The sequence below is a fragment of the Colobus angolensis genome, unplaced genomic scaffold, assembly GCF_000951035.1.
Source record: "Colobus angolensis palliatus isolate OR3802 unplaced genomic scaffold, Cang.pa_1.0 Scaffold613, whole genome shotgun sequence".
In the NCBI taxonomy this organism is placed as follows: domain Eukaryota; kingdom Metazoa; phylum Chordata; class Mammalia; order Primates; family Cercopithecidae; genus Colobus; species Colobus angolensis.
Window position 1 is genome coordinate 1,131,427 of NW_012119744.1, and position 26,065 is coordinate 1,157,491.

Here is a 26,065-nt window from a genome sequence, read left to right on the forward strand (position 1 = left end):
CTGCAATTGTCTTTTTTCTATTTTCTGAGCTCTAAGCTGTCTCTTTGTTTCTAGGAAGGCACATCTCAGTATCTGTTGAGTTAAGACCATGATGGGTTTAAGGAACAGCCTTCTGTTCTGTAGCCACTCCATGGTCTTCTTGGGGCCTGCCAATCCCTGGATAACAGGAAATCTTCATACATGTAGCTGGTTTAAAGGGACTTCTAATGATGAATACTTCTGTTTAAGTAGAAGGTTCTGAATTATCAGTAGATAAGACCAGTATAACCGCTAGAATCTTTAGTAGCACACCTGATTACCTATGTGGACTTTAGTTTCTGACAGAGCCCTGAGCAGCTGCTCACAAGGGAAAGCGTATGTATACTGAAGCTATGCAGAGTGAAGTCTCGACAGCTGAAGCTTACTTGGGAACCAAATGTGCCCTAAATTAAGATAATTTATGAAACGTTGTAAGCCTGTAACATTCTTCACGGAAGTCAGTTAGGGAATGGAAAGTTTTGAGATAAAAAGAGGTAATCCAATAAATATATTCCAGTTGATTTTAGGCAGAAAATGTGAAAATAGGATTTTCCTATCTTATTTACTGTTTTTTCTCCTACTCTAAGGTCTATTTTTTTAAATAAACATTTATGCAAACGTAGTATCAGCTATGAGAAGAATAAAAAAAAATGTGTTCAGATGCAGCTATACAACCAATAGGGTTTTATATTTGTTCAGATGCATCTATAAAACCAATATAATTTTTTCCTTAGTAACGTTAAGCTCATGTTTATAAATTTATTCATGCATTTGAGACTGTTAGATGTATCCTCAGCATTCAAATTTGTTCAGTGATGTCTTGAATTATACTAAAAGTTAAAGCCCATACAAGATTAAGAAATTGGCAAGAAAAGAAAAGAAAATATAACCTGAATTCTTGAAATGTTAATCACATTGTAACTTTATCATCTTAAGCACTTATTTCCACATAGTATTTATAAATAACATAAAAAATATTTTAGATATAACAAAATTATTAACAAATTAAGAATTAAATATTTTATCATTTACAATTCAATTAGGAAAAATGTGTTTACAGTAATCTCAGATTAAGAAAAAATATCGGCCGGGCGCGGTGGCTCAAGCCTGTAATCCCAGCACTTTGGGAGGCCGAGACGGGCGGATCACGAGGTCAGGAGATCGAGACCATCCCGCTAACACGGTGAAACCCCGTCTCTACTAAAAAATTCAAAAAACTAGCCCGGCGAGGTGGCGGGCGCCTGTAGTCCCAGCTACTCGGGAGGCTGGGGCAGGAGAATGGCGTGAACCCGGGAGGCGGAGTTTGCAGTGAGCTGAGATCCGGCCACTGCACTCCAGCCCGGGCGGCAGAGCGAGACTCCGTCTCAAAAAAAAAAAAAAAAAAAAAAAAGAAAAAATATCAGTATTCAGATTTTGGCTTTGTGGTGATAAATATACATTTACATTATACTTTATGCTGATACATTGAAACTCCATAATTGCTGATACTACAAAATCATGAGCTGAAAACATGTATTTGTTTGATGATAAAATTACATATTTTAAAATAATTACAGTTGTTATTTAATTATCCCATACCTGGTATGTGACCATTGATTCACCCTAAACTTGTACACTTCAAATATCTCTTTTTACATGCTATATTTGTAGAATAATGAATAAACAATATTTTAGATAGCTTTGTTAAACATTAATTCTACTTTCCTATATTTGCTCAATATCAAAATATTCTGCAAATATCTGATAAAGGGTTGGTATCCAAGACAATAAATTGCCTGAATAAACCGTTTTAGATGTTAGGACTGCTATAAACTGAATTGTATTTCCCCAAATTCATATGTTGAAGCCCTAACTCCCATTGTGATGGTGTTTGGTGATGAGGTCTTTTGGAGGTAATTAGGTTTAGCTAAGGTTATAAGGGTGAGGAATTAATGATGAGATTGACGTCCTATAAGAAGAGATCAGAGAGCTTGCTCTCTCTAGTTTCCTCTTTCTCAGCACCCTTACAAAGAAGTCACGTGAACATAGCAAGATGGTGGCCATCTGCATACCAGGAAAAATCTTTACTAGAAAGCAACCATAATGGCACAATAATCTCAGGCTTCCAGCCTCTGAAACTCTTAGAAAATAAATTCCTAGTATAAGCCACAAAATCTATGGTATTTTGCAATGGTAGACTAAAACAAAACCTTTTTCATAATTAAGAAGCCTTCTTATATTAAAGAATCATGCTGCAAACCTTCTGTATTCCCAGTGATAAATATATATTATGTGTTCTGTGAATAATGATGTGGGATTTTGATAATGGAAAAATCATATAATGCATATTTTTATATATGAAACTCTGCTCTAGGAGACTAAATGCATAGAAACTTCATGTATATATTTTCTTCTAAATGTGTAACAGCTGGAAAATGATTAAATAAATTACAGTTCGTTGATACACTAAAAAAGATTTCATTACTTGGCATAAAAATATTTGTATGGCTATTAATTACCTAGGAAATTCTTACCATGTAATATTCACTGAGAAAATAAACAACATGTGATTTGCTATTATTCATGTCAAGAATATAGTATGGACTGCTCTTTTGTGTGTATATGGAGATTGTATACACAGAGATTCTACTTTTCTTTAATGGGTGAGTCACATTTCATCTTATCCAGCTACTCCTGTTTTGATGGATATTCAGTCTATTTCTACATGGCCCACTATAATATTGCTTATACAGTAATCCTTGTGTAGATGGCATTACATACTTATATAATTATTTTATTTATTTATTTATTTTAGATACAATTCTTGAAGTGGAAGTGTAGGTAAAAATAGATACATTTTAATTTCCTACAGTGATTTGTAATTCAGATATTCAAGTGTCATTCTTTCTTTGAAATCATAGTTGTTTTAATTTTATCATAGTCTAAAAAATTTTCTTTTACATATGATGTAGGAAACAATGAGGTTTTCAATAAAATTGTGAAAGATAATGTTACAGCATTTATTTTATAAAATTTGAACATCATACAATACATTTAAACATACTGAAAACTTTTTTGAGACTAGATTTTCTTTTCAGTTGTAAAGTAATGGCAAATAATTTGTTTTAAATACAGAAAATTTGAAAAATTAATTCAGCCATATTTTTATTACCTAGAGAAACCACTCACATTTTAATATATTTTCTCCCTAAAAAAAGACTATATATGCATACGGATATGTACAGATATAGCTATTTATCAATTCTTTGCATTATTTACATGATTGTGTTGTTTCTTTAACTATAAATATTTGCATTTTCTATGTCATCATAAATTCTTCAATAACATGTTTAATTTTCTCTTGAGTATGCCAGTTTGCTTATCCACTCTTGTTTGTTTATTTGTTTTGTTTTTTGAGACAGGGTTTCCCTCTGTTGCTTCCCAGGCTCCAGGCTGGAGTGCAGTGGCATGATCTTAGCTCGCTGCAGCCTCCTCTTCCCAGGCTCAAGCGATCCTCCCACCTTTGCCTCCTGAGTAGCTGAGACTACAGGCAAGTGCCACCATGCCCCACTAATTTTTGTACTTTTTGTAGAGATGAGTTTTTGCCACCTTGCCCAGGATGGTCTTAAACTCCTGGGCTCAAGCGAGCCACTTGCCTTGGCCTCCTTAAGTGCTGGGATTACAGGCATGAGCCACTGTGCCCGGCCCTCTTCACAAAATTTCTAAACAGCTTTCCAACTCGGTTGTTCTAGGTTAACTTCCCAATTGTAATCTCCAGGAATGAAAATTGCACTAAATCCTGTTCAAATACCTTTAAATAGATATAAGCCTTCATGTACTGTTGGGATGTCTTGGCTGACTCTCACAGGGTATATGTTCTCATCGCACTCAATCTTTTTCAGGATCAACTGTCATATTTGCCAATATCTTTTTTTCTTAAAGAAATTTCTTTTCCTTATTTTCATCTTTTCTCCCTGGTTTTTTTTTCTAGATTATTTGCTGGCCCTTTCCCTCTGATTGACCTCCAAATATTGGAAGATTTAAAGGTTCAGTTTTCGACATTTTTTGTTAAACTTCCAATAATTTCTCTTTAGGTCCAGTCCCATCTCTAGTGCTATCATAGTGCCTAAACTTTGGATTCTCATACAGACCTTCCAGTAGACCTTTCCTGAGGATCACAAACTGAGCAGGTTCATCCCGTAGCTATTAAGACTCAATTTTTCCCATTTTAGCTAATGTCAACACTTCTGCAAAGTTTCCAACCTAAAACCTGGGTGTCATCCCTGATTTTCCACACACCAAGTCCATTGGCACAACTTATTTGTTTACTTTTAATTTATATTCAAAATTTCATTACATTAAATGATCTTCACTTCCAACATTCAAGTCCCAGTTAACTTCAATAGGCTTCTATAAACTGAAATAATTTATTCCCCTACCCCAGCCCTTTTATGAAAGAAAAAATCTAAAGCAGTACTGAGAATATTTGGTTATATATTTTGCCAGCTATGCAATAGAAAATACGCAGAATATTAAGCAAAATGCATCTATCATTTTCTTGCTACCATGACACTGGTTGAGAATGTGATTATCTTATACTATCTTGGTGTGTCTCCAAATATTAAACCACTGGGCTTACTACTAGGTGCTAGATAAATATATATTTTGTGCTGGTACAGAGTAGGAACTAAATAACAGTTGCTTTCAAATGGGTAATGAAAAGATCCCATTAATTGATTATCAGGAGCAAAAGCATCATCTGAAATAATTATTTAAACACAAATAAATTCTCAAGTGATCTTGAAGAATATAGGGTTTTATTTTCTTTTCTTTTCCAGTAAAGTTGCACTTGCCAGTTCTGGGTTTCTATTATTCTGAGATCTCTTATAATTTGCTGAGAGAACAAGTGAACTGTAATAATTATAATGTATTTTTTGTAATTGGTGTCACATTTTTGCCTGGTAGACAACTACAATACCAACAAACTACTGAATGAATGATATCACTCCTTTGCTTTTTAGAACTGTGAGGATAACCTCTGTATTTTCATATGCCAAATATATGTTTATGTCATATTTTGGTGTCACGTACCACTGTGTTGGATATTATTTTTAATGTGGCTGATTGAAATGTCAGATATTATTTGCTTTCCTTTTCATTATATATGGAAAAATTGTCACAGTGAAGTGAAGATTATCACTGATCACTGCCTTTACCAATTTTCTTAAAAATGGAAATATAAAATCAACACAGAATTCTGGAAAATAAGATACATTTTGATTATTGATTTTAACTTTTTAAGCTTTTATGGAAGTATGATACATATATACATTCACATATGAGTTTATTTAACATTCACAGTCAGTTTTTACAGATTTTTATATAAAAAGAGTTTGGATGCAAGATCTTGATGCAAAAGGTATCAACATCACAAAATAGAATATTCTCATAACATTATAAGATCTCACCTTCCCATGACTCTCCTAGTTATTAACCCCCTCCCACAGGTTAACCACTATTTTGACTTTAAGCAAAATAGATTCATTTTGTTTGTTTTAGAAGTTTAATAAGTGAAATTATGTATTATGTACTCTTGTATATATATTTTTCCACTAAATATTATGTGAATGATTATCTTTATTGTTGCAGAAATTTGAAGATTATTTATTGTCATTGCTATACAGTATTTCATTGTTTGTATATAGTGTAACTTATTTTTCCATTCTACCATTGACATACTGGAGAAATTTCTAGCTTTTGGCTATTATAAATAGTTCTACTGTGAACATATATGTACTTCTTTAAGGTGTACATACTAAATTTTTTTAATAGCATATGCGTATGTTTAACTTTAGTATATACATTTAAACACCTTGCATACAGGTTGCACCACGTTGTTCACCTACAAGTAGTGTATGAGAGTTCTGTTTTTCTCCATCTTTGCTAACAGTTGCTATTACATTATTATTATTATTACTATTATTATTATTTACACTTTAGCTATCCTGCAGAGTGTAGCAGAATGAAGATGCATTGTAATTCTAATTTGTATTTATCTGATGATTAATAAAGTAAATAAAGCACTTTTTTACATACTTACTAGCCATTTGGGTATTCTTTTTGTGAAGTGTCCATTCAAATTTCTGTCCACGTTTTAGCTTTTACAAACCTATTTAATATATGGAAAGAACATTAGCTTTGATGTCCTTTTCATTTATTAAATAGATTTGTAAAAGCTCTTTAGCTTTTGTTGTTTTTTTCATTACAAATATTTTTCCCAACCTGTGAGATTCACTTTTTTAGATCTATTGATGATATATTTTGATAGACAGAATTTCTTAGTTAAAATAGAATAACTTCATAGATATTTTTTAGCATTGTGGTTAGTGTGAACACTAATTTCCAAAAGCTACATCCCAAATATTTTGAAATCTGTCTTTATGAAAGTAAGAAGCATTTGGAAATAAAGGTCTACTTTATACCCTGAATCTTCATGCCTGTAATCCCAGCTGCTCAAGAGGCTGAGACAAGACAACTGCTTGAATCCAGGAGGCGGAGGTTGCAGTGAGCTGCGATTGCACCACTGCACTCCAGCCTGGGAGAAAGAGTGAGATTCTGAAAGAAAAAAAAAAAGAAAAGAAAAGAAAGAAAAGAAAAGAATGACCTCAGGCAAGATCAGTTCATTTCCCCTTACCTCAATTTCCTCGCTGTCAGATAGAGAAAAAGGAAATAATGACTTTATTGAATTAAATTAAAGAATAAAATAAGATATACGATGATGGTGAAATTTCATTACAAAAACCAAAGCCCAAGACAAATATAATGATAAAGAGAACTATGTGATTTTCTATCTTTGGCACAATAGACTGCATACTCAGATTTATGCCATGGCCATTAATCAATGTTCAGGTTACAATACCTCTAACATTAAGAATTGGAATAAAGTCCCATTAATTACCATACGTTAGTTATTTTCCGTATAATCCCAATAAATTTAAATTTTATAGCAGTCACACAGTTCTTATTTGGTGCCCACCATTTAAAATCAAGTGTCCTACAGTACATTAGTTAATATATTACCTATACACTATAAAGCAATGCAACCATGAAGTATTTTCATTTTAAGAAATTATTTTTCAAATATTTTAATATAACATACATAAATCAATAAGATTTGCCTGTTTGTGCTTATGATTAACATTTATTGAAAATCTAACTTGTTATCGGTTAGGATAATCTTGATTATGTTTCATAAAAAATAACTCTAGCCTTTTTGTGGAACAAAGCATCTAAGTTATTTTTGATCAACAAAACTAAGAGCTGTTCATTAAAAAACAAAGAATAAACAAAATTCACCAATCATTAGCTAGAGTAAGAAAAAAAAGAGAGAGGACTTAAAATCAGAAATGAAAGAGGAGACATTACAATTGTAGCACCGAAAGACAAAGGATCAGAGGAGACTACTATGCACAATTATATGCCAACAAATTAGAGAACCTAGAAGAAATAGATAACTTCCTAGACACATACAACCACCAAGACTGAATCATGAAGAAATACCAAAGTACAATTTAACCTGTGATAAAAAGTCTTTCATCAAAGAAAAGGCCAGGACCTCATGGCTTCTCATGTTCTATCAAACATTTAAAAAAATAGAACCAATTATTTACAAATTCTTCTAAAAACGTCAAAGAAAAACTATTTTTCCAAACTCTTTTTATGAGACCAGCACATGCTGATACTAAAGGAAAACCAGAAAACTATAAGGAAAAAAAAATTACAGCCAATATACTTGATGAACATAGATGCAAAATTCTCAACAGAATACCAGCAAACTAAATTAAAAAGCAAAATAAAAGGATCCTTGACTATGATCAAATGAAATTTATCCCTGGGCTGCAAGAATGGTTTAATATACATATATCAATAAATGTGATACATCACATTAACAGAATAAAAGACAAAAACAATATGATCACCTCATTACATGTAGAAAAAAACATTTGACAATATTCTACATACTTTTAGGAAAAAAAACTCTCTACAAATTAGCTATAGAAGAAATGTACATCAACAAAATAAAGACTATAGATCATAAGCCCACAGCTAACATTATGCTCAATGATGTAAAATCGAGAGCCTTCCTCTAAAATCTGAAACAAAACAAGTACGCCCACTCTTGATATTTCTATTCAACACAGTATTGCAAGTCCTTGACAGAGCAATTAGGCAAGAGAAGGAAATAAAATGCATCAAAATCCCAAAGAAACACCTGAAATAGTTGCTATTTTCTGATAACACGATCTTATACATAGAAAACTCTAAAGATCCCACCAAAAAAAATTAGAACTAACACACAAATATGGTAATGTTACAATCACGACTTTGAATTACTAAATATTGTCAACACACAAAAACAAGGAGCATTTTTATACAATAATACCTAAATTTGTAAAAAAGAGAGCAATCCCATTTATAATAATTATAAAAATGGAACACTTAGGAATAAATATAACCAATGGGAGTATGAGACTTGTACAATGAAAACTATAAAACATTAATGAAAGAAATTGAAGAAAATATAAATAAATGTAAAGACATCATATGTTCATGAATAGGAAGAATAAATATTGTTAAAATGTCCATATTACCCAAAGTGAACTACAGATTCAGTGCAACTCTTATCAAAAGTCCCACAACTTTTTTTTTTTTAATAAAAATAGAAAAGGCAATTCTAAAATTCCTATGGAATCACATAAACCTCCAGAAAGGACGGTTTCCTCAATAGGTGGTGTTGGGAAAACTGGATATTCCTATTCAGAATAATGAAATTGAACTCATCTCATACTAAATACAAAAATCAAGTCAAATTGGATTAAGGACTTAAATGTAAGGCCTGAAAGTATAAAATGACTAGAAAAAAACATAAAGGAAAAACTACAAAACATTGGTCTGGGGAATTAATTTTTAGATTTGACCCCTAAAGTGCACACAACAAAATCAAAGACAGACAAATGGGATTTCATCAAAATAAAAAGACTTTGCACAACAGAGATGACAATTGACAGAGTGAAGAGACAACATTTAGGTTGGGAAAAGCTATCTGCAAGCTATGTATCTAACAAGGGGTATATATCGAAATTATGTTAGTAACTCAAACAAGTCTATATAAAGAAAACAAATAATCCAATTAAAAGGAAAGAGGCAAGAGACCTGAATAAACATTTCTCAAAAGAAGACATACATATAGTCAACATACACATGAAATAAGGCCGGGCGCAGTGGCTCAAGCCTGTAATCCCAGCACTTTGGGAGGCCGAGACGGGCGGATCACGAGGTCAGGACATCGAGACCATCCTGGCTAACACGGTGAAACCCCGTCTCTACTAAAAAATACAAAAAAACTAGCCAGGCGAGGTGGCGGGCGCCTGTAGTCCCAGCTACTCCGGAGGCTGAGGCAGGAGAATGGCGTGAACCTGGAAGGCGGAGCTTGCAGTGAGCTGAGATCCGGCCACTGCACTCCAGCCTGGGCGACAGAGCAAGACTCCGTCTCAAAAAAAAAAAAGAAATAATGCTCAACATCACTAATCATTAAGGAAATACAAATTAAAACTACAATGAGACGTCACCAGAAATCTGCCAGAAGGGCTGTGATCAAAGAAATGAAAGCTAACAAATGCTAGTAAGTCATTATGAAAAACTGTATGGAAGTTCCTCAAGAAATTAAAAATAAAATTACCCTATTACCCTGCTATCCCACTTCTGGATATTTATCACCACAAAATTGAAATCAGTATGTTAAAAAGATGTCTGCATTCCTAAGTTTATTGCAGCACTCTTCATAAAAGGAAAGTTATGGAATCAGAATCCACCTAACAGTTTATCAACAGATGAATGGATATGGTGGTACATACACACAATGGAATACTATTTAGCCTTTATAAATATAAATAAATAAATAAATTCTGTCATTTTTATGTCTATTTATTCTATAAAGTATTTTATGTCAATTTATTTTATAAAAATAAATTCTGTCATTTGCAGCAACTTGAATGGAGTTGTAGGATGTTATGCTTGATGAATTAAGTCTGGCACAAAAGGACAAATTCTCACTTATATGTGGAATTAAAAATAATCAAATGTATAGAAGCAGAGAGTAGGGTGATGATTACGAGAGGCAAGGGAGTGAGGGGGATAGGAAGCTGATGGCCAAGGGGTACAAAGCCTTTGTTAGAAGAAATAACAGGTGTTTTTTGTCATTTGTTTGCACAATGTGGTGAATACAGTTAATAATAGCATATTGTACATTTAAAAATCACAGAGAGTAAATTTCAAATGTTCTCACCATAAAAATAATAAGCATTTGAGATGATATATAATTAGCTTAATTATTCTACATTATATTCATAAATCATAATGTAACTTTTTACTCAATAAATCTATACAACCATAGTTTGTCAATTTATACAAAAATTCAAGAGGAAATTTATTAACAAAAATGTTATTTTTAATTCGTGCTATGTATTCATCTTAATTGAGTTGTAGTCTCTAACTCATGTTTTCCTGAATCTAAGTTAGAAGATAAACTGCCACCTAGAGCATTCCTAGTTGCTGTGGAAAAATAATAGTGTTCTGAAGAGTCTCTCTTCAGAAAAGATCTATCAAATATGTGACCTACGATTTTTTTGTTCACAAGTCATTGATCATTACTAGTAACGTGGCCCCACACAACCCAAAGAGCCCAAAGAAGGTAGGGAAGTGTAATCTTATCATAGGGCTGAAAGGTGAAGAGCTGGGATATTTGATTTAAAAAAGCAATTGTGATTATTGCTATCCTGTATAAACAATATATATACTACACATCTACAGCCATCTGATCTTTGACAAACTTGACAAAAACAAGAAATGGGGAAAGGATTCCCTATTTAATAAATGGTGCTGGGAAAATTGGCTAGGCATAAGTAGAAAGCTAAAACTGGATCCTTTCCTTACTCCTTATACGAAAATTAATTCAAGATGGATTAGAGACTTAAATGTTAGACCTAATAACATAAAAACCCTAGAAGAAAACCTAGGTAATACCACTCAGGACATAGGCATGGGCAAGGACTTCATGTCTAAAACACCAAAAGCAACAGCAACAAAAGCCAAAATTGACAAATGGGATCTAATTAAACTAAAGAGCGTCTGCACAGAAAAAGAAACTACCATCAGAGTGAACAGGCAACCTACAGAATGGGAGAACATTTTTGCAATCTACTCATCTGACAAAGGGCTAATATTCAGAACCTACGAAGAACTCAAACAAATTTATGAGAAAAATCAAACAACCCCATCACAAAGTGGGCAAAGGATATGAACAGACATTTCTCAAAAGAAGACATGCATACATCCAACAGACACATGAAAAAATGCTCGTCATCACTGGCCATCAGAGAAATGCAAATCAAAACCACAACGAGATACCATCTCACACCAGTTAGAATGGCAATCATTAAAAAGTCAGGAAACAACAGGTGCTGGAGAGGATGTGGAGAAATAGGAACACTTTTACACTGTTGGTGGGATTGTAAACTGGTTTAACCATTGTAGAAAACAGTATGGCGATTCCTCAAGGATCTAGAACTAGAAATACCATATGACCCAGCCATCCCGTTACTGGGGATATACCCAAAGGATTATAAATCATGCTGCTATAAAGACGCATGCACACGTATGTTTATTGTGGCACTATTCACAATAGCAAAGACTTGGAATCAATCCAAATGTCCATCAGTGACAGACTGGATTAAGAAAATGTGGCACATATACACCATGGAATACTATGCAGCCAGAAAAAAGGATGAGTTTGTGTCCTTTGTAGGGACATCGATGCAACTAGAAACCATCATTCTCAGCAAACTATTGCAAGAACAGAAAACCAAACACCACATGTTCTCACTCATAGGTGGGAACTGAACAATGAGATCACTTGGACTCTGTAAGGGGAACATCACACACCAAGGCCTATTATGGGGAGTGGAGAGGGATGGCATTGGGAGTTATACCTGACATAAATGACGAGTTGATGGGTGCTGACGAGTTGATGGGTGCAGCACACCAACATGGCACAAGTATACATATGTAACAAACCTGCACGTTGTGCACATGTACCCTAGAACTTAAAGTATAATAAAAGAAAAATATATATTATATATATGTTTCTAAGGCATACAAAAATAAAATAGCCATGGCTTTTGTGTATACAGTGACAAACAAAAATACACTTCCCTGAGACGCATGTGGTAAGAGTTGAGTGACTCCACAAAGAAAGCGTAAACAACTCTCCTTCAATGAGCCTGGAAAAGTTTCAGAAAGAGAGATCTGGGTCTTGAAGCATAAATAAGAGTTCAACAAGAAAAATACAATGGGAATGGATAATTGTTAAAAAACAAGGCTTCTGCACAGAAAACAAAACTAATCAGCAGAGTAAATAGACAACTTACAGAATGGAAGAAAATCCTCACCAACTACATATCTGACCAAAGAATAATATATGAAATCTACATGGAACTCAAGCATATCAGCAAGAATGAAAAACACATTAACCCCATTAAAAAGTGAGCAAACAACATGAATAGACATTTCTCAAAGGGAGATAAACAAATGGCCCACAAGCATAAAAAAGTGCTCAACATTACTAATCAGGAAAATGCAAATCAACATCACAATGAAAGGTAGGTGTGGTGACTCATGACTGTAATCTCAGTACTTTGGAAGACCAAAGTGGGAGAACCACTTGAAGTCAGAAATTTGAGACCAGTCTGGGAAACACAGAAAGACCTTGTCTCTTAAAAAAAAAAAAAAAAAAAATTAGTGGGTGTTGTGGCACATGCCTGAAATCCCAGCTATTCAAGAGGTTAAAGCAGGAGTATCACCTGAGCCCACGAGTTTGAATGCACAGTGAGCCATGTTTATGCCACTTAATTCCAGCCTGTGCAACAGAGAAGACATTGTCTAAAAAAAACTCCAGACAAACAACAACAACAAACAGACAAACGAAAAACCACTAAACTGAAAACTAAAACTAAAAATAAAACCACAATGACATACCACCTGCCCCCAGTCAGAATGGCCATTTTTTAAAAGGTCAGGAAATAATAGATATTGGTTATTGGTGTGAATGTGGTGAAAATGAAACACTTACACATGCTGGGGGAAAGGTAAATGAGCACAACATCTATGGAAAATAGTATGGAAATTTCTCAAGTAACAAAGAGTAAATTAACATTCCATTGAGCTATTCGACTACTGGGTATCTACCCAAAGGAAAAGAAGTAATTATGTCAAACAGACACTTTTATTCATTTGTTTATCACAGCACAATTCAAAATTGCAAAGACATGGAATCAAATTTTCTATCAACAGATGAGTGGATAAAGAAAATATACACACCCCAGAATACTACGCCATTAAAAAAAAAAAAAATGAAATAACGTCTTTCACAGCAACTTGGATGGAACTGGAAGCCATTGTCCTAAGTGAAATAACTCAGAAATGAAAAACCAAATACCACATGTTCTCATTTACAAGCGGGAGCTAAGCTATCGGTACACATAGGCATGCAGAGTGGTATAATGAACATTGGAGATGTGGGAGTGTGGAGTGTGGAAGGAAGGCAAAGGATATAAAAAATCACCTATCAGATGCAATGTAAATAATTCTTGTACACTAAAACACAGTTTTCACCACTATACAATTTATTCATGTAACTCAAAACAATGTATACCATTCAAGTACACTAAAAGCCCAGACTTCACCACTATACAATTTATTCATGTAACCCAAAACCACTTGTACCCCTAAAGCTACTGAAATATATTATTATTATTATCATTTTGAGATGGAGTTTTGCTCTTGTCACCCAGGGTGGAGCAACGGCATGATCTTGGCTCACTGCAGACTCCACCTCCCGGGTTCAAGTGATTCTCCTGCCTCAACCTCCCCAGGAGCTGAGATTATAGGAGCCCACCACCATGCCCAGCTAATTTTTATATTTTTAGTAGAGATGGAGTTTTGCCATGTTGGCCAGGCTGGCCTCAAACTCCTGACCTGAAGTGATCCACCCACCTTGGCCTCCCAAAGTACTGGGATTACAGGTGTGAGCCACTGTGCCCAACTGATATATTATTATTATTATTTTAAAAGAAACATCATCATTGAATCCTCAGAAGTAGTTACCTTCAACAAGGAATGTTGTTATTTAGCACAGCTGGAGCATAGCATACATTGAGAAAAATCATAACAACAGAAGCTGTTAGAATAGGATGAGATCATGGAGGGCCTTGCATGCCAAAACACAGTAAATTTTTTAAATTTATAAGGTGGCAGTATTGAAATGTTTTGAAAGGAAGAGGAACACAATCAAATTTTTGTTTTACAAGGAATCACTGAGAAGTAAGAAACAAGGTGAATCCTATAATTGCCTAGCTTAACATTTTGAAAGAGTTTCCATATGTGACATAGGAATATAGGGGACCCAGAGGAAGAACAATGATCTTCAATGGTCTTCTTGTGTGGCAGAACTGGACCTGGGAATATAGGTAGAACAATGCTGCTAAAATATGGATGGCAGGGGTTGGGGGGTGTGAGGAGAAAGGGAGAGAGAGAGTTAATTTTGGAAGTCTTCAGATTTTTCATCTGATAATTATATATGTGAGATGTAATGAGAAATTACTCAAGTCTGAGAAGAAAACCACTTGAAAGAACTAGAGAATGAAGAATAACTAATGAATTCACTGGTTAGGGTGGAAAATCTTATAATTTATAGGGCATTGGTTACAATATACATTTTGCTTCTCAGAATGGAAAAAAAATTCATAAATTAAACTCCACTTTGGTATCTCCCAACAAAGTTTAAAAGCAATAACTACAGTCATAATTTTTTTTAAGTAACATAATTACTTCTAGAGCAAAGCTCAAGTGTATTTGTAGAAATAAATATCCAGCACTTGGCAAGTAAAACACACAATGTCTAGCATCTAGTAAAAAATTACCACACATACAAATAATAGGAAAATAATTCAGAATGACGCATATAAACAATATATTGAAACTGATCCAAATTTGACACAGATTATAGAATTATTAGGCAAGGACATTTGAACAACCACCGTAACTGCATTCCAAAGCTTTATAAAGGAGGAAGAAAGTTTGAGTGTTTTAAGCAAATGTATATATGTGTGTGTATATATATGTATATATTTCAAATGTGCTTCTGTGACCAAATAGCACTGATCTATATAATACACACACACACACTCACATATATCGAGAATAGATCAGTGGCATTTAGTCACAGGGACACAGCATTAGGGTTGTGAGGAGCAGCAGGAAGAAGTTTATAAAGGGCCATGATAAAACTTTTCAGTGATTATCTTGAAGGTGGTAATGATTTAAGAAGTGTATACATATCAAATTTATCAAATTATATTCATTAAAGATGCAATATTTAGAGTATATTAACTATAATTAAATAAAGTTTTAAATACTGAAGAGATATATACATTAGGAAAGAAGCTAATTTTGAGGATAAGATTTGGTTTTATTTGTAAGATTCTCTTGGAATTGTGTAAATGATGTACAGGGGAAAATGGAGGAGCATAATTTAGAGAGGAAAGAGAGTTTATTAAATATACTGAGCTAGAACTAGAGGTTATATGGAATATTAAGGAAGAGATGACTTGTAGGAAGTTTTACAGTATATTTGGAATGCAATATACTATAAGATTACAATAATGTAATATTGTAGTATAAAATGTATTTGGAGGCTAACGCAGTAGCCAACAGAGAACACCATAGTATTTATGAAGCCATGGTCACTATGAATCAGGGGAAGGATGGCTCTCCGAGCAAATTCCTATGGAAAGGAGGATTACAAAAGAGGATTAGTCAGGAAGATAAGAGACCATTAAGGAGGCAAAAAGAGGGACAGATTAAAGTTAGACCAAGTCCAAAGATAAAACATGCAACTTACTCTCAGGAGATTAAACAAAGTTGAAGGTACGTGTGAAGGGATGACAAAAAGGAAAAACAATATTTCTCTGAGAATCCAGGAAGTTTCATGTGTACACACAGATAATTTTTAGACTTAAGGATTTTAAGTTCAAGAAATTCACACCTGACTGTCTAAATTTACTCAGTGTAATTTTAGAAAGCAAGATGAAAAGCAAGAAGGAAGGATGTTTGTCCACACATGACTAGTATAACAAATATAACAAATAGTACATAATTGTACAATAGACATTCAAATCATTTAATTAAAAAATTATGAATGTCCCAGGGCCTTGCCTATCTTCTTATAATTCTAAAATAACTAAAATATTTCCCATCTTTTCTCTTGAACTATTGTGACACATTCCATTTGTCAATTAGAAAATATACAATAAGGAAATTATTTGTGAACTAGTTAAACCACAAAGAGTTTTTTTCTGGGCCCCTGGTTCATATTCCTTGACAAAATTCGGACCATAACCTGGGTGAGATCAGGGTTGAAAAATGTAGAATGTTAGGAAAATTCATGCTGTAGAGAAATGTAAGGTTGTTGTATTAGAATATGGCTTATTACTGTCATAGGGAAATATAATATTATTTTTCCAATCTGAGATATAAGTAAATCACTTAAATTAAATTTCAGGAGTGAAGGATTTGCCAAATTGTTCATCAAAATAAATCAGGTCTCCCATTTTAATTGAAAACTGCAGCTTAGCTGATAAAATAATAGATGACTTGGTATGTATAATCAGTTTTAATTAAGAATATTTCATACAGTTAATCTTTGATTCAGTTTTTTCCTGTTTTACATTGTTGTTGCTGTTTTTCTACTAGGGATGGCTGGTTGCCTGCATTTACTAAATAATAGGAATAGCTAATAACTATTCTCAATTATTTTTTTCAAGTCATGGGATGTTACAATTATGAATTTGTGGAGTAGAAAACCCAACTGATCCAGGTGTCAGTGTTTCTCTTACACAATTCTCTTCTTGCATATGCCATTTGATAGACAATTGAGTCTTTTGTACTGTTTGATATAAAGTAATATTGATTTGTTTCTTTATTTCATTATTCTAATGCTAGCCTCTGGCTATTGATTTGTGTCAGTAAAGTCCTGAGATGTAGAAAGAAAAAACAAATCAGCTAGCTGACTACAAATAAATGACCAGCTAAGGTCTACGGATTCGAAAGACACAAAAAACAAATAAAAATAGCTCGTATTTGAACACTTAAACTTTGCCCGGTACTATGCTAAGCACTTTCTACTTAATAATTAAGACAATCTATATACTAGGTTTTATGAACATCTGTAATTTTCAGATTATTGAGAATCAGAGTAGCTAACTGATGCACAATGACACACTTAAAAAGTAGTAAAAGTGAGTCTTGTATATATGTATATATTCTTAAAACAACATAGTACCTCTTTCACTTTATGAAATTTGAATTGAAAAATATTATCCTCACATATAAGCCCCAGCCTGCGCACATGCAATTAGGTTGTGGTTATTCCCATCCCCAAAAGATTTTTGTCATAAAAAAAGCGTTCTCTGATAACGATCATTTTCTCTTTCACGGGCTATGATAACAGCTAGTGATAAAAAGCTTGTTTAAAATCCTAGTTATTTTAAACTTCTAGAGTTGAACAGACTGGGAATCTTGCTCTCAGTAGGATTTTATCTCATGAGCCATATGTAACTTAACCCCTCTGAATTTTATTTTTCAACTGGAAAATGAAGTAATAATAATACATACATTATTTTCAATGAGAAAAGCATGGGAAATAGTTGATAAAGTGACTGGCATATACTACACCTGAAATAATGTAATTAAACTATTACCACCACCACAACCGTTATTATTGCCATCATCATCATCATCATTTAGATATGTGCAAACCCACTTTTTCAGAAAGATAGCTGTTATGTACATTCAATACACCAATGCAAGCTAATCATAGATTTATCATTTGCAAACTAGTTTAAACGCACAGAGTGACACAGATATTTTTTCTTGCTCCATGTAAATATAAAAATGCAAGGGGCATATTTACTATAGTTAATCAAATTTTCAGTGTAACTTCAAGCTGGGTGTGATGACATATGCCTGTAATCACACCTATTGGGGAGACTGAGACAGAAGGATCACTTGAGCCCAGGAGTTTGAGGCACTTGAGGCCAGGTATTTGAGTCCATCCTGGGTAATATAATGAGACTCCATCTCTACACACACACATTCAAACTATATTTTATGTGTGTGTGTATATATGTATATATGTCATACATATAGATATATAGATATATCTATGTATACCATAAGTATGCACTTATACATATACATAAATATATACATAATGTGAGACAATGAAGCTCACAAATTGCTAATAAACTCTTCTGAAGAAATTTCTATTTCATATATATACATTACATATATACATACATTTATATAGAACTATATTTTATACACATATGTATTATATATACAAAATGTACATATACATATATAAAACAATATTTTATATATTTAGTATATGTATGAAATATAGCTTTGTATATATGTATACACATACGCATTCAAGGCAACATTTTCGGTGGTTCAGAAAACATAAAGCATAATTAAAAGTTATAAATAATGTTAAAAATATTAATAATTGAGAACTCCCAGCTTGATGGAGATAGGCCATTCCACCATTCATTTCTATTTCAATGGAGATATTATGTAATTAATGTATCAACCACAGTGTAGATGATTTATGGAAAACCTTTCTGAGAACACCTTGATTTTACTGGTTCAATCTTTTTCAAAATTATCTCAACCAATCAAGGAGATTGATAATCAGACACAAAAATCACTCTAAAGTCAGTCTAATTTGGTCAATAGGCTGTAAGTAAAAAAACAAACAATATTTCTTTTATTCCCTCAAGAAATAGGAACCTCTTCAGAGGAGTTTGTTATTGATTGAGAAATTTCATTATCCCTTACATTTAAATTATATTTTAAAAAATGAATAACTATTGTGATTTTGTCCTTTCCATTTTTGTATTTCCATATGTAGTTGTATACCTACATACACACGTATATGTGTATGTTACACACACAGACACACACACATACACACATAGATATATCTATATATCTATACAACACATCGGGAAATATAATTGGATTACAATTTTTAAAGTTTTGTATTAGAATGTGACCTGATGCCATGCATTTGATTGGATGACTTCAAGCCATGCATTTCATAAACTAAGCACATGAGGGCACATGGCACTAAGCAATGGAATCCTTTTGTAGCAAGTTTTTTGACCAGAAAGAGATCATGAGCTCAAAGGTAAAAATGAAATAAAATATTGGAAATTGAGACTTTTCCTTCAAATATCAAATTGAAGTCCAAATAAGTACAGTCTGTTCTGTTGGTTAAAACTTATTGCTATTTAGCATCACTTGTGTTGGATAGAAGGAAAAGATTTTCAGAGCTTTCATCTATATTTATATTTATCTGCTTTTCAGACTGGTACAACTTAGACTAGACAGAAATCCTATGACTTTCTGACATTTTGCTTAATTGAGGTCAGAAGAAAACAACAGCATTCAGTAGTTGGGTTTACAGAAAGGTAGAAGAATTGAATAACATTTTAATGATTTAAATTAAATTCTACCATTTTAAGATGTCTAGCGTCAAATTTTGGATACAGTTAAAGTTCAATAAATATTTGTTAAATCAAAAACAATTAAATTACATTAACTTAAAGTATTATTTGGCACCTATTTTTTCAAAATTTCAAAATATGACATTCACCTTCTAAAAATAAAAATGAAGGGAGTTATCCAAGTTATGAGATGTAAATTTTTGTTAACATATTTGAAAATTGGCTATATAGTTTTCACATTAAAAATATTTTACAGTGTGAAAAAAGTGAAAATATATACACACACACAAGTAAGTCCCTACACATTATGTTTAATAATACATAGACATATAGCGTAATTATAAATAGCTTAATTATGAATTGGACATTTCAAATGTTGCTTTCCCCAAGGGCACAAATGTGGATTAAATTGCTTAGAGAAAGTTTTATATACATTTTCAAAAGTGTTTAAGCTGTTTTGTTTTGAAACAAATAAGATTGCCTTTCATCAGTTGATCTTCAATATCTAATCCTTTCACATTTGTGAAAGAAAATTAGAATAAGAGACTTGGAGAGAGTACTGACCCCTCATCCCCCACCGAACTCCATTACTCCCACAGAGAAATTCTAGGACGTTTCCGTAAATTTTATCATTTTCTTTGTTTTCAATGGTTTTGTGCTGATGGAGTAAAAGTATGATTCGTTACAGTTTATTTCAAGGATGATCAATGTATTCTCTGGCATTTTCTAATTTTGATCTTGTGTAGTAATTGAATTTCCACTCTGTTCAAAAACAAATTTAAGACTCTACTGTGGCTCAGTTTGACTAACTTTTGATGGATCAGTGATGAATGTTATGGGCAATTGTGGGAAGAGACAGTGTCAAAATATGCAACATGCTATCTTTTATCTGTTTTGTGTAGACTGCCCAGAGCTCCTAAGTATACTTATCTCAAATATAATGATCCCTAAATTAAGAGAAATGGTATGGAAACAACCAACTGCTTATACTACTACTGATATATCTTGAATACTTCAGTATGGTACACAGATAATGCTTAAGAGACCCAGCAATGATTTTTTTTTTTTTTTTTTTTTGAGACGGAGTCTCGCTCTGTTGCCCAAGCTGGAGTGCAGTGGCGCTATCTCGGCTCACTGCAAGCTCCGCCTCCCGGGTTTACACCATTCTCCTGCCTCAGCCTCCGGAGTAGCTGAGACTACCAATGCCCGCCACCTCGCCCGGCTAGTTTTTTGTATTTTTTAGTAGAGACGGGGTTTCACCGTGTTAGCCAGGATGGTCTCGATCTCCTGACCTCGTGATCTGCCCGTCTCAGCCTCCCAAAGTGCTGGGATTACAGGCTTGAGCCACCGCGCCCGGCCTAGCAATGATGTTTTAACTCAACTTCTTACTAGGTACATATCCTAGGCTGATTGATATTATTAAATCCTCATAATCAATATAGTAGCAAGTAACTATGATTATTAAATTATTTAAATAACCCATACCTTAAGCATTATTATTTCAATATTTGTATATAATAAAATCTAAATAAATATTAGTTATTATCATTTTCATGATATTGATTGTATTACTGACCATTTGCTTATATGTGTAGAAAATAACTACCCTCATCAGTCTCTTGGAAAATAAACATATCAATCATATACACATATATACATTTTTTGTTAATGAAAAAATGAGTCCAAATACATATATATTTTCTCATGAATTTAAAAAATATTAGATATTATTTACATATTATACTGACAATATCTGAAAGGATGCCATTAAGACTTCTAAATTTCAACTGTTTTAAGATTTTGTGATTATATGTTAAATTTATTGTTTAAAAATAGGAATAAAATAATATTTTCATATGTATTTTATGATTCAACAACACAGTACATAATGATAGGTGACCTAACAAGTACCAGAATATTGCCAATATTAGTAAAAGTAGAATTTCAATAAGTTGCTATCATTTAAAATCTATTGAATATCTTTAGTTAGCAAGATTCTGTGACTAGAACAGGCTTAGAATCATAGGAATTTATAAATAATTGACTTTTAAAATTCCAAACACATTTTGAAGAAAGCCTGGATGCAGATATATAGTTATGCACTCAAAACTGTCCAGGATTTCTCAAAAAAAACTTTCTCTATTTCTCAGCTTTGGGAAAGTAGTAATATTAAATTGAAAATATGTAGAAAGCTAATTAGTATTAAAGCTTGATTCCTTGGAAAAGGCATGGTTAAAAAGGGTAAAATATAATTCTATATGCAAATGTAGGCATAGTTCATTACTAGCCTATGATACCAGGCAAACAATACTATTTTCTGTCCCAATTATATTACATTTAATATGATGCAATAGTATTTAATTTCTAGGACTATTGTAGGAACTAAATAGAAGAGTGTATGCATGTAACCTAACATATTAATCTTTCATAAATCCTGAGATTGCTTCATGATTCTTTTTGTATTTCTATAATTAAATTAGAATTTTTTTTCTCATCATAAGTGGGGGAGGTTAAAATAAGTTGTCTAATGATGAGTTTTATATATCCAAAAGCTACTTTTTAAAAGGCAAATTGGGTCATGCCAATCTCCTGCCAAAAGCCTTGCAAAGTCTTCTTAAAATCAATAAAATATTTTATTGTTGTTAACGTAAGTCAATATTATCTGTTCTTTAACCATTTGTTCATAGATATTGCATATATTGCACCCCCCTTTGGGTGGATCCAACATTTTTCACCTCCCACCCCTGTGCAGTCCCTTTTCTTACAGTGTTGACAGGATTGGTGACTTCCTCCTCACCAATAGAATATGGCAAAGATGATGGAATATGAACCCTTCGATTCTGTTATGCTAATTAAAGCTTCATCTTGTTTTCTCACTTATTCTAAAGTATTTTTATTCTAGATGATTTTAAAGAAGCCAACTTCAGTGAATCTTAAATAAATCCTGCAAAAAACCTGAGTGAACTTAAAAGTGGGCCCTTCCCCAACTCAGCCGATGGGGGACAACTCAGTCTTGGTAGAAAACTTTACAGTCTCACAGAGGACCCAGACAAACTCTTCCAGGACATCTGACTCACAGAAACTATTAAATAATAAGGGTATTTTTAAAAAATTCACTAAGTTTGTGGTAATTTGCTATATCACATAAAAAATCAACACAACTTGTTTACTAACAAGACTGCTTTTCTTTCTGTTCCTTCAACATAACAAGCTTGTGTGCTTGTCAGCTTTGTAACCCTGCTCTACCAATTCCTACCAGTCCCAAACCTGCTGCCATTACTGATTCTCATTATTCTTCTTATGTTCTTCTTTGTCCTAACATATTTAAAGTTAATTTACTTTGAAACATTTATTATCTGACTTGTAGTTCCTATGTTTTCCCTGAATTTTGCTATATCCCAAGAATCCTATGTCCAGCTAGGAAGGGCAGAGGCTCAATGTTACTCTTCTACAGTGCAGTTTATATCTGTGCAATTCCAATTGTCTTGCAATTTAATTCATGTAATTGAAGCTCATGCTTGAAGATACATTCAGCAAAATAATGTATTTTATATATCCATAAGTAACAAATTACTGTGTATTAAGGCAAGATAAAATGGCATCAATTATCAGAGTATGTAATCATAAAATGTACAGTCCTATTAAACAAAATGGTGATTAAATATAAAATAAAATGCCAAATGAAGAGCTACATGGAGACTTTAGAATTCTTCTTCTCTATGAAAAAAAGTGTAATAATTAAATTTTTAGACATAAATATGGAAATAGATTTTCTCAGAGATCGTGAGGCCTAAACTATATACTACTTACCAATATGTAATGTAGGTCATCTTCAAAAATTGTTATGCATTCAAATCTTGAATAACTTGTTTGATTCATTTTGGGTATACATTTGAATTATTTCAGCTGTGGAAATACAAAGAGGCACAAACATTCACATACAGCAAACATATTCAATCAAAGCATAATAGTTTCACGAAGATTAACCCAGAATTTTGTGATAAAGTGAAAAGTGATATTCTCTTAAGATTAGGGAGAAAAAAATACCCAAACCTTCCTAACAGTAACAGATTAAATCAAATACATTCAGAAAAAAAAAAAAAAACCCAAAAAACAAAAACTGATCCATTAAATAACAACTTAAAAAATGGGAGGTAATGTGATCATGATAGAGATATCTCCCAGGTAAAATCTGGAATTATTGTAAGAACTTCATGCCTAGGAATGCATTATGAGAAGTTAAAGCAAAATGAAAGAAAGCCAAATAATTCAATATTCTGAAGTTAGGTGACTGATATAAAAAAATCTAAGTTGTTTTTACTTAGTATGGCAAAAAATATTCATTACATAAATACATTATCCTCTACTGAATTAATCTCATTAATTTGTTCAAGTTTTAAACTTTTCAAGCCCCATAAAAATATTAGGTATTGATAAAATGATCAATAAATATTTGATTAAATTATTGCTAATTTTATATCTCCTTTGTAACCATTCAAGAGGTACAAATCACTGGAAAGTTGGCATAAACATCCCATTCTTTGCTTAAATTTGCATGTCACAGTAAAAAAATAACGTGCTTGATAGTGTATTGAATTCCTGTACTTTTAGTCATTATGAGTCAGTCCTCTATACTAACAATCTCTGATCCATTGTGACTAGTGGATTTATTGACCTAAAAGTATGGAAACAGACCTGTGTTTTATTTTTGCAAGATACATCATCAGCACAGTACTCTGTAGCTCCAAGATATCTCTCATTTGAAGCTCTCTTTGTGGGCTTTGTAGATTACAGGATATACATATGCATACATATATAATATAAATACATACACATACATAATACACACATATACATATGGAATATGGAAAAAAGAATATGGAACAATACAGGGTAAGAAATGATTGATTTGCTCATACATAAATTTCATAATCTAGCTAATCTACTAGTCTATTTAATGGTAAATAGAGATCAACTTTTGTTGAAAGAAACGAACATGGAGCTAAATTGAATTCCTTAAAAATAAAATTATTTTTAGTTAATACAAGCTTACCTTTAGCCATTCTTCAAATCGACTAGAACAAATCCAAGCATTAAAACTGTACATAACAAGTATTTTAAATTCTGTTCTTTAAAATAACCTTCATATCTACTTGGACACAAATGCAACATGTTCCTATTGAGAGTATATCTGCTTTATCTCACCACTCAAATGAGTGTAATTAAGGTGGAGAAAATGAAATTTAGGGATTAAAAATCAATAGTATATCATACAAGAAAATATATTTGTTTCAATGTATTTGCAATAAATATTACATATATATCTGTTATGTATGTATATACTATGTATATATGTGTATATATGCACATATGTGTATATATGTGTGTGTATATATACACACAATATATTTATGTTAACAGTATATATATGCACACAATATATTTACGTTAACAGTGTGAACTTGAATTCTTCCTTAGTCTCTGCTGATTTTTGATGTGGGAAAGTTAATTTGCCTTACTAATCCTGAATCTCTTCGTATTTAAAACACAGAATCATATTCGCTTTATAAAGTTATTTTGAGGATCAAATGGTTAAATAAATTAAATGGGTAGGATATTGCTATTATTAGTCCAATGTCAGCCTACCAACAGTGTATAGCTTTTTATTTTGTATATATTTGCATTTGTTTTAAAGTCATGAATATTTAAATATAGCATATTAAATAAAATCAAAATTAAAAAGTTTATTTTGCTTATTTCTAATGCCATGTGTTTAATGCCTACCTTTAAAAAATCAAGTCCCTAGGGTAGAACATGTATAGTACAAATTTAATTCTGTTTAATGTTACAATTTACAGTTGTAAATAAGGCAACATTTTTTTTCTCTAAAGAGAAGCAACATTTTCCCAGTGGCAGAAAAGCCTTTCTCTCACCTGCCAAAAACAACTTCTCTGCCCCTGTTATTCCTCTAAGTTCTAAAGGTAAGTTTGGAGACTACATGAGTTATTATGTGCTTCTATTCTGTGAATTACATACAACATATGCTCGCCTGAGGAGATTTCCAAACCTTGGTTATTATTAGTGAAACAATTTGGGGCATAAGCAGCCCAGAGAATAAACCCTGTCTTCATGGGCTGCACTGCATCTTCTCATTAAACATGGAGAAACTTCATCTTCTATTCAATTACAGATGCCTAAATAATGTTTTTCCCCCTGGCAATCTAAGCTTCATAAGTGTTAAAGAGGGAAAATAAAAGTTATCTCATCTTTCTAAATAGCATGCATTTCTTACGTTTCAGTCACAAAATGCTGTCAACCAACTATGAGTGTGTAAGTGACTCACAGGTCAGGGAGGTAGCACAATTGTCTTTTGAGAAATGCTG

General features: G+C 32.7%; 1 long non-coding RNA gene across 1 annotated transcript in view; it reads left to right on the forward strand.

Annotated features, from left to right (window-relative positions):
- Positions 1-340: 340 nt before the first annotated feature.
- Positions 341-26,065, forward strand: part of LOC105527289 — a 112,047-nt gene continuing 86,322 nt past the window's right edge. Inside the window, exons 1-2 of the long non-coding RNA XR_001004213.1 lie at positions 341-449; positions 3,420-3,547. This is a non-coding gene — a long non-coding RNA (uncharacterized LOC105527289). The remainder of the gene's footprint in view (positions 450-3,419; positions 3,548-26,065) is intronic.